At 52.3% G+C, this 9,442-nt stretch overlaps 1 protein-coding gene and 1 long non-coding RNA gene across 2 annotated transcripts in view; both read left to right on the forward strand.

Annotated features, from left to right (window-relative positions):
- The first annotated feature begins 1,132 nt into the window (after positions 1–1,132).
- LOC115280107 lies at positions 1,133–6,831 on the forward strand. Its single transcript, XR_003903645.1, has 4 exons — positions 1,133–1,581; positions 2,295–2,421; positions 3,452–3,556; positions 4,199–6,831. It is a non-coding gene; the product is annotated as an uncharacterized LOC115280107 (long non-coding RNA).
- Positions 6,832–9,285: 2,454 nt separating this feature from the next.
- The window catches only part of ZNF304 (zinc finger protein 304), a 7,478-nt gene continuing 7,321 nt past the window's right edge, over positions 9,286–9,442 (forward strand). The window contains exon 1 of the mRNA XM_029924591.1: positions 9,286–9,393. The gene's annotated coding sequence lies outside the window, so the exon portion shown is untranslated. The remainder of the gene's footprint in view (positions 9,394–9,442) is intronic.

A 9,442-nucleotide genomic window follows, 5' to 3' on the forward strand; every position in this document is an offset into this window, starting at 1 on the left:
GTGACATAAGGTGGCTGGAGGCTTACTAATCCCGTTTTCTCTGCCTGGACACCTGGGAAGTGTCTCAGCTTTCCTGACTCTTACGTTGGGACCATGTGAATGAGCTGTAGTCAACTGAATATAGACAAGCGACTGTGAAATCATTTTCACATTTGTGCACAATTCTGGGGACATCCTCAGGGGTCCTAGATTTCACACCTCCCCAGGATGTAGTGCTCCTGTGGGGACTGCAAGTCCAGGTGATGGGCTGATGGTGAGTGTGTTTTGATAAGGACAGGGGATGATGACCTGGAACCTCTGAGCTTCATAATCACTTATTTGTACCTGGGGACTACCTGCCCTGATCGTCGAAAGAGCAGAACAGTTACGTGAACCAGACAAAGGTCATGCCACTAACTTGAGACCATGTCAACTCCACTCTCCACTTAGGCCTGGCAGTTAGTCATAATGTTCTCTAGATCTGAATCCGGAGACCTGTGATAATGCATGTCTTGGGCAACGTGACTCCTTGTAGTTCATAAAACCTTCCCGCCGCGTTAAGAAATGCCGAAATACGCCAAATAATTCAAATCTCTGCTTTTATGTAAAAATTTTCATCAAGACCTGTGAGGCTGCTTTGCGAGTCAAGAGGTCCTTGTATTTTCCGTTCCTGCGCAGAGGCGACCCCGACCGCGCCTCCCCCTGCAACGTGTAATGGTAACGACAATGACAATATTAGGTACTTATGCACTAACCTCGTGACTAGTCACGGTAGAGCTGTGGTTCTCAAACCTGGTCGCCGCGGCAGGATCCTTAAGACAGAGCTGAGCCCCGTTCGCAGTTTCTGACACATCGGGTCGCGGCGGACCACAGAGAGGTCCCTCGGTACCGCGACGACAGCTTCTGGGGACCGGGCTTCGCCTCTAGCCTGCAGAATTGGGGCGCTTTTCTTTACTGGGAAACCTGGGACTGTATCCTCGAGGCGTTCCTGCACGGCCCGGTAGTTGCAGTAGAGACAGGAAGTGACGCACGCGCCTGCGTAGGGGCGTGCAAACTACATTACCCAGAAGCCGGTGTTGCGCGCTTCCTCCCCGAGAAAAGGGCCGCAGACATCCGGGAGGGGCGTTTCCTGCGGAGTTAGGGCGGGACTTCCGGCCTCGCTGCAGGAGCGCATCCCTCTGTGAGCGGCGGCTGGTCGGGTCTCGACCACGTGGACGGCGGCGCACGCGGGCCGCTTGGGGCAGCGCCGGGCTGCAGGGTGACGTGACGGGGACCGCTTCTGCGCCCTGTGCTAGCCGTGACGCCCGGGCGTCAGCTCCATCTCCCCTAGACTGTGCCCGGCTGTGGGACGGGCGCCGCCGGGACTACGCTTTCTCTCGCCCCCGCGCTCCTCGCCGAGGCCCCCGAAGGCGGCGACCCGGGCCTTTCGAGCATCTGACGCCGTTGTCTAGCAAGGCTCGGAGTGCGACACGGAGCCACAGGCGACCCCGCCCAGGCTGAGCCCTCGGGACCCGCCCTGGTCACCCTTATCTCAGGGACCCGCTCGGCCCACTCGGTCCCCCGGTGGTGGCAGGGGCAGCAGCACGGATGAATACGGCCCAGGTGAGTGGAGGGTCACCGCTGCACCTTGTGGCCAATGGTGGCGGTGGGACTCTGCCTTATCATCCCTGATTCTTAGTCGTGGAGTCCCTGGAGAAGGCCCCTTCTGGCCCAGGATCCTGAGTCCAGGGCGGGTATGTTCCGATTTCGGGGGGCCAAGGGAATAACACTGGAACGGCGACCCAGTCATGGAAACAGGCGTGAGGGGATGGGGAACTTGGACGTGAGGTTGAGTTGGGAGCAGAGAGCAGTGGAAAGGCAGTCCTGGAGGCTGGGCCTCTTCTCAAAGTTTGGAGTTGACGAGAGGGGCTTGGCCTAGACCTGACTGCAGGCTTCCCCTTAAGAGAGGAGACTGGAAGCGAGGGGAGAGCATGAACGGAGAGCTTTAAGGCCCTAGTAGTGGGGGCTTCGGCGGAAAGCTGAGCCCAGATTTAGTTGTGTGTGCGAGGCATGGTCTGGAGGATGCTTGGAGACCGGACCAGTGGGAGTTTGGCGCCCTTCCTGCTGGACCCATAGCTTACCCAGGATCCACCTGCCCGCCTGCCCGCCTTGATCTGCTCTGCACACAGTGCTCAGAGAGCCCAGGCACGAGTGGTGCTAAGGCCTGGTGCCACCTCTGAGTTGAGAACTGGGAGAGAGGGATCGGGGTGGTCGTGTGAGTGGATAGACCGGGGAGCCCTCTTGCCTGTGGGCTCAGCTGTCTCCCATCCCGACAGGGCTGTGTGACCTTCGAGGACGTGTTCGTGTACTTCTCCCGGGAGGAATGGGAGCTCCTTGAGGAGGCCCAGAGACTTCTGTACCGCGATGTGATGCTGGAGAACTTTGCGCTTGTGTCCTCCCTGGGTAAGGCCCTGCCGTGGTTATCTGTTGCTATGTGGCAAATTACCCCAGAGCTTAGCGGGATGACAACAAACATTTATTATCTCACGGTTTCTGTGCGTCAGAAATCAGGCGTATCTCACGTGGGTACCTCTAGCTCAAGGTCTTTCATAACCCTGCTGTCAGATTCTCTGGGGCTGCTGTCTCATCCGAAGGCCCAACTGGAAGTGAACCTCCTTTCAAGGTCGCACACACTTACAGGAGGCTTTTGGACTAATTAGTCACTTTCTTGCTGACTTTTGTCCCCAGCCCTCCTCCATCAGGCTTTGCCATGTTGTCTTCTGCATAAGCAGGTTACCACAAGGCAGCTGATTTCCATGAGCGTGAGCAAGAGACCGCATCCAACATAGAGGCTGGCATTTTTGTAACTTATTCTCAGAAGTGACATCCTATCCGTTTTCTATAATCTGTTCATTAAAAAGGAATTTTTAGGTTCATCTGTATTTTTCTGGAAGGACTTAATAGGGACATGGATACCTGAGGGTAGGTAGGATTTCCAGTTTCCTGGGCTGAGTTTTGTTCTTCGCTTTTTCCCCAGAGAGCAGCTTTCTGTCTGACCATACTGTGATGGCATGACCCCTTTTCTTGGCTCCCTGGACTCGGTGGTGTGGGTGCCAGCACTGGCTGGTGAACACTGGCTCCTCTTCTCTTAGAGCAGCCCATTCTCTTCCGTGCCAAAGCTTTGAAATGAAGGATTTGGGGCTCAGGAGTCCTGCATTCTGCCCATAAGTCCCAGATGCCCTGGCCACACTTTGGCTGGTGGTTATCCCAATCCCTTGTCTCTTCTGCCTTCCCCTTCCTTTAACTGACATTTCTTGGGGCCTGACTCTTCCAAGAATCACAGACACTGACGTGGTCACTCCTTGTGAAGAACACTGAGCTGTTCCTACAAGACCTTCTGGAAAATTCTTTCTTAATTACTTCATTTTCTTCTCCCTGGAGAGGGTCACTGCGGGGTACTGCCAGCCACTCACCAGCTCTTCTTTCCCCGTAGGACTTGCAGTTTCCAGGTCCCATGTTGTTTCCCAGATGGAGCCGGAGGGAAGCCCAGGGTGCCTGAGAAGGTAGACGCAGCCGCAGCTGCAGCCAAGAAGGCTCGGTGAGTAGAAGCCGCCGGAATGGTCACGTCAGGGGTGGCTTCGCCTTCTCCCAGCAGCCTGGGCAGTATCTCCGAGTGTTCTAATGCCAGAACCATTGGCTGACCTTGTCCCACTTTTCCTTCCCCATTTGTGACACTTTGCCCACTTGTCACTTCTACTCTGACCTCAGACATCTGTTGGTCCCCCACCCTCCCCATCTCCATGTTTTTTCCCCTCTTAGTGTTCTGTGTAGTGCTCTGTGGCATTGGCTTTCATTTAACAGGTCGTGAGTTATGCTCATATCCTTTGATTTTCCTTGAAAACCAAGTAATCCATTCCAGCCAGATTTTTTTGGCACGGGACAGATCCTTTTGCACAGCACTCCCCATCACGAGGAACAAGGCCTTGCCAGGTGACCAACTGCAGGGGAGTGGCTTGGAGCCCCTGCCTCTCATCCTCTGCTCCACCCTGTCCCCTCTCCCTGGGTGGTCTCTTTCATTCTCTGCCCTTTAGAGACGCGCAGTGCACGGCTGCGCCTCCTCATCCTGATTCTGGGCCCCCGGGGCGCCAGCGGCCGCATGGACGGCTTCCACAGCATTTGCTGTGGGGCGCCACGGGCCACCCGTCAGACCTGCACTTGACCAGCATTCATCTCCCGTCAGGTCGGCGGCACGCAGCGAAGGACAAGGCTCTACCCTCTGACACTTCTGACACTGTGACAGCGGTGTCACAGATGAGAACTCCTCAGGCACGTCCTGCCCCCTGAGAGGCTCACCCCTGTGACATGTGTGGCCCGGTCTGGACAGACATCTTTGCACCTGGCTGAGCCAAAGGGAACACCATCCAGGCAACAGGCCAACCCCAACACTTGAGTCACTATAGCTGAGACTCCTGGGTAGTATAGACCTTGACCAGATGCAGAAGCAGCAAAGTGGAGAAAATGTCTTCAGAAAGTAAGGGACCAGGCCTGCCTGGTTTGTGAAGATCGGCAGCCGCCGTGTGTCAGAGAAGGCCTTCACCTGCAGGCCGGGTGGGAGGGCTCTGTTTCCCGCTGTGGACCTGGCAGGCACCACGCCCCTTGCGGTGGGTGAAAACCACACTAGGGCCCTGAGTGCGGTGGGCCTTCTGCATAGCAGGTTTACTTTAGGCAGGAAAGCACAAGCTGAGGCCATAAAGCCTTCGGCTTGTTGGAGGCGGCCTCACTCCAGGCTTGCTTGACTCAGAGCTTCTTGGGGGCCGCGTGGTTGGGGCGAGCCGGAATAGTGAGGGCCAACGGAGAGTGTCCTCGAGAAGGTGAGCTCCAAGCCCAGCTAATCTGCCTTCAGGCCTTCCACGGGAGCGAGTCTCCGTGCGGCACCATTCCTGAACCACTCACTCGGGCCACGGAAAGCATCCATGGCGTATGGGAAGGGGAAGGTTCGACACGTGTTGGCCTGTTCGGTAACGGCACGTTGTGCCGCAGGGAGGCCTGGGACTGCACCAGATGTGAGAACGCCTTTCTTGAGAGAGCAGACCTCGGTCAGCACACGAGGACTTACCTCAGGCGACGCCGAGGGAGAGCTTCCAGATGCCAGAGGGCCCTCGGCTGCGGGCCAGACCTCCTGTGGCACCAGCAGATTCACACTGGGAGAAGGCCTATGACTGTCAGAAACGGAGGAGAGGCGAGGACGGCTCTGCTTTGGTCCAGAATTGTCTTCCCCACCCTAGAGAAAGTGTTTTCAAGTACAAAGAAGTGTACTTGTGACCACTGTTCTCCTGCAAGTCGCATAAGAGTTCTCCCAGGAGAGAAGCCGTGAGTGCGGTGACGAGGAAAGGCCCCCGGTCACCGCTTTTATTTCTGGCGTCGTAGGGGCCTCACTGCAGGAAAACTCTGGGAGTGTAAAGACGATCAGAGACCCTTCTGTGACCGCTCTTTTCTAAGTCAGCACAAGGAGTCACAGTGGGGAAAACTGTATGAACGCAGTGAGTGTGGACACACTCTCCGCCTTCATTCATCCCCCCCTCCCCAGTCTTCGTATTGGGGAGAAAACCTGTGAGTGTCAGACGTGGGAAAGCCTTTCTCAAGTGGACTCCCTCAGTCAGCACCAGAGAACTCATACTGAGAAGCCTTTTGAATGTAAGTCCTGAGGAAATTCTTTGCCAGAGGAAACCTCCTGCCCAGCATCTGAAAAATTATACCAAAGAGAAACCCCGTAAGTGTCATCATTGTGAGAAGATCTTTCGAAGCAGGTCATCACTTGTTACTGGAGATCCACCCAGCCGGGACTGTGCTCTACGAGTGAGGACGTACAAAGGAGAGAAGACCCACAGTTACTGTGGAATTGCAGAGCCTTCAGCCCTAGCTCGGTCTTGGTATGCTCTGAGGAGCGATCCTGGAATATTTTTAAAAAGACGGCAAAAGCATAAGGGAGGAGGAAGAAAAGAAATAGATTGACAGAACAAGGAATACATATGGTTTCTTTCAGGTTTTCCTGCCAAACTTGTGACAGTTTTTTATTAGGAAAATAAACTACATAATCACTAAGGGTCATAAGTCTTTGTGATAAATGTGAAGTCTTAATTTATGAAGCACTTAAATTAGAATACTAAAAATATTGTTGCCTAAAATTATATCTAAGGAACAGAGGATAAATACATGAATGGGTACATTTTACTGCACCATTTAAGATCATTTAAGGTTATTTATTTTTTCATTTAGTCTGTATTGAGATATAATTGACATGTCCTAATTGGCATATACCATCATGTAAGTTTACGGTGTACAACATTGATCTTGTTGAATTTATATTGCGACATGATTGCCATTGTAGCGTATACTAGCCTCTGTATCCTGGCGGTAGCCTGTGTTCCTGGTGGTAGGAACAGTTCCTTGTCTCTTGCCAAGTTTACTGTTTGTATTCAGTTTTGTCCCTCGTAGCCGTGTACTGTGTACTCAGTGTCCATGGCTTACTTAGGTGTGAGTGCGCACCGCTAAACAGCACCCGCCCGACGCCCCGCAGCCTGTAGTAACCGTCCTTCCACTCTGAGTTGAATTCAGAGTTTTGTTTTTCTTTTAAGATTCTACATATAAAAAATACAGTATTTGTATTTTTGTGTTTGACTTACCTCACTTAGCATAATGTCCCCAGGGTCCATCTGTATTGTCAGAAATGGCAGCATTTCCTTTTTTCTCGTGGCCGACTAACATGCCACTGTGTATACACGTCCTCATCCTTTGATGGACACGTAAGCTGTCACTACATCTTGTGTCTTGTGTGCGGTGCGGACAATAAACACGGGAGTACAGATACTCTGAGATCCGGTCTCATTTCCTTCGGATGCATATGTACCTACAAGCGGCCTGCTGGGTCATATGTGGGTCCTGTTTTAAAAGTTGTGCCGAAGCTCTGCACTGTTCTCTGAAATGACTGGAGCAGTTTACAGCCCCACCAACAGTGCACAGATGTTTTCTTCTCTCCACATCTTTGCCGACACTTACCACTTGTCTTCTTGGTACTAACCATTCTGGCAGGTGTGAGATGACACCACATTGTGGTTTTGATTTGTATTTCCCTAATGATCAGTGATACTGGGCACCTTTTCCTGTACCTGTTGGCCATATGGATGTCTGTATAGTTCCTCTGCCCATGGTTTAATTAGATTTTTTTTGTTACTGAGTTGTATGAGTTTGGTTTTTTTTTTTTTTTTAATGTGTGTTTATTTTTGAGAGAGAGAGAGAGCAGCGGAGGGGCAGAGAGAGAAGGAGAAATACAGTCCAGGCTCTGAGCTGTCAGTGCAGAGGGTGACATGGGGCTTGAACCCACAAACCATGAGATCATGATCTGAGCCTAAGTCAGATGCTTCACCAACTGAGCCAACCAGGCGCCCCAAGTCACATGAACTCTGTAAGACTTGGGGTATTGACCCCTCATCTGTTCGTGGTTTGCCGACATTCCCTCCCACGCCAGAGCTTGTCTTTTTATTGTTTTAGTTTTTCTTTTGCAACGTAGTCCCACTTGTTGATTGTTTCTTTTGTTTGTGCCTTTGGTGTCATATCCAAAAAATCACTGCCAAAACCACTGTCTTGGAGCTTCCCTTTTCTTCTAGGAGTCTTAGAGCATCAGGTCTTAAATTTAAGTCTTTGATACATTTCAAGTTAATTTTTGTAAGTGGCGTAAGGGGCTGATGCGGGGCTCGAACTCACGAACTGTGAGATCATGACCTGGGCTGAAGTTGGACATGTAACCGACTGAGCCACCCAGCTGAATCATACGGCCTGTAAGAGTGTGTCCCTTGCACAGTAGATCTGCCTGTGCTTTATGAAACCTTCCTATATATGATTATTTTTAAATTAAATGCAAAAAAAAATTAAATGTACCTCAGGGGGCCTGGTTGTCTCAGTCAGTTAAGCGTTGGATTTGTGCTGGGCAGTTTGTGAATTCAAGCCCCGTGTTGGGTTCTGTGCTGACAGCTCAGAGCGTGGAGCCTGCTTCAGATTCTGTGTCTCCCTCTCCCTCTCTCCCTTCCCTGCTCATGACCTGTCTCTCAAGAATAAAGAAGCATTAAAAACGTTTTTTAATTTTTAAAAATTAAATCCACCTAAAAGTATACATGTATGCTTTATGCAAAAATTGTAACCGTTACATGTGATGCTGACTCTGGGTTGTATTTTGTGTTTAAAAAAATACCATCGGTGATTCTGCAGAGAGGTCCCTGAGACACCCCCTACAGCAGTCTATGTAGGAACCTTGTGATGATGATGAATAGTATCAATAGCAGCTTGTATGTATTTAGCACTAGGCCCAGTGTCAAGCACTTATCATCTCATTTTCCATGAAGTAGGTTGTAGTATTTTCCCATTTTAAGTTTTAAACTGGGGAGAAGGAGGGCGGTCATGACTTAAAGAGAGTTCCAGTTCTCCAGCTTACCCTAGGGCCCCTCCCCCAGGGTTCAATGTCAGAGGGTGTCTGTTGGGTCTGAGAACTTTGAGGTTCAGGACCTTCACAGGTGATGATGTTACCGCCATATCAGGGATTTAGATTTGGGAATTAACGAATTAGAGGAACATCTAATGGTACAACACAAAGGCCCCACCAGCGAGGCATATTCACTGTTCAATTTAACTCTCCGTCCCCAAGGCTCAGAGAGGTGAATCAGCTCCCCCAGGATTAAAGACTGGATCGGGGCACCTGGGTGGCTCAGTCGGTTAAGCATCCGACTTTGGTTCAGGTCATGATCTCACGGTTCGTGGGTTCGAGCCCCACGTTGGGCTCTGTGCTGACAGCTGGCTCAGAGCCTGGAGCCTCCTTTGGATTCAGTGTCTCCTCTGACCCTCCTCTGCTCACACTGTCTCTCAAAAATAAGACATTAAAAATTTTTTAAAATATAAAAGACTGGATCACGCGCTGGAGACCTCTGAGGACGTGACTTTGTCTCAGGTGACCCCAGAAACAGTAGTGCGTCGCCTTTAAGAGGAACTTTCGCACTACAGGACCCTCTTTCCCCCTCATCCTACTCCTAGCAGCCATCGCCCGGGCGGCTAGGCGGTTGCCCGGAAGAACCGGAAAGACGCCCACCGCCTGGTTGGATGCACGGCACCAACTACATTACCCAGAAGTCTGTGCCCGCCGCATCGGAGCGGAAGCCGGAAGACGTTTATTTCCCGCCGCCCGGAGCGTCTGAGGCGGGGCTTCCGGCGTCGCCGGCGTGACGTCTTTTGCCTGTGCCGGGGCTCTCCGCCCCGGACGTTGACACTCAGAGTCTGGGGCGGGGTCAGCTTCCCGCGCGACTCTCGGAGCTGAGCCCGGAGGGACGGAACCAGAGACGCCTTTGTTTCTCTCCATGAGCCCCGTCGTGGGACCGGCGGCCTTGCGCGGAGGTGGCGTCCGGGGCTGCGCCCTTCCGGGGGCCTTCGCAGCCGCGGTCTG

This window comes from Suricata suricatta, chromosome 16, assembly GCF_006229205.1.
Source record: "Suricata suricatta isolate VVHF042 chromosome 16, meerkat_22Aug2017_6uvM2_HiC, whole genome shotgun sequence".
In the NCBI taxonomy this organism is placed as follows: Eukaryota; Metazoa; Chordata; class Mammalia; order Carnivora; family Herpestidae; genus Suricata; species Suricata suricatta.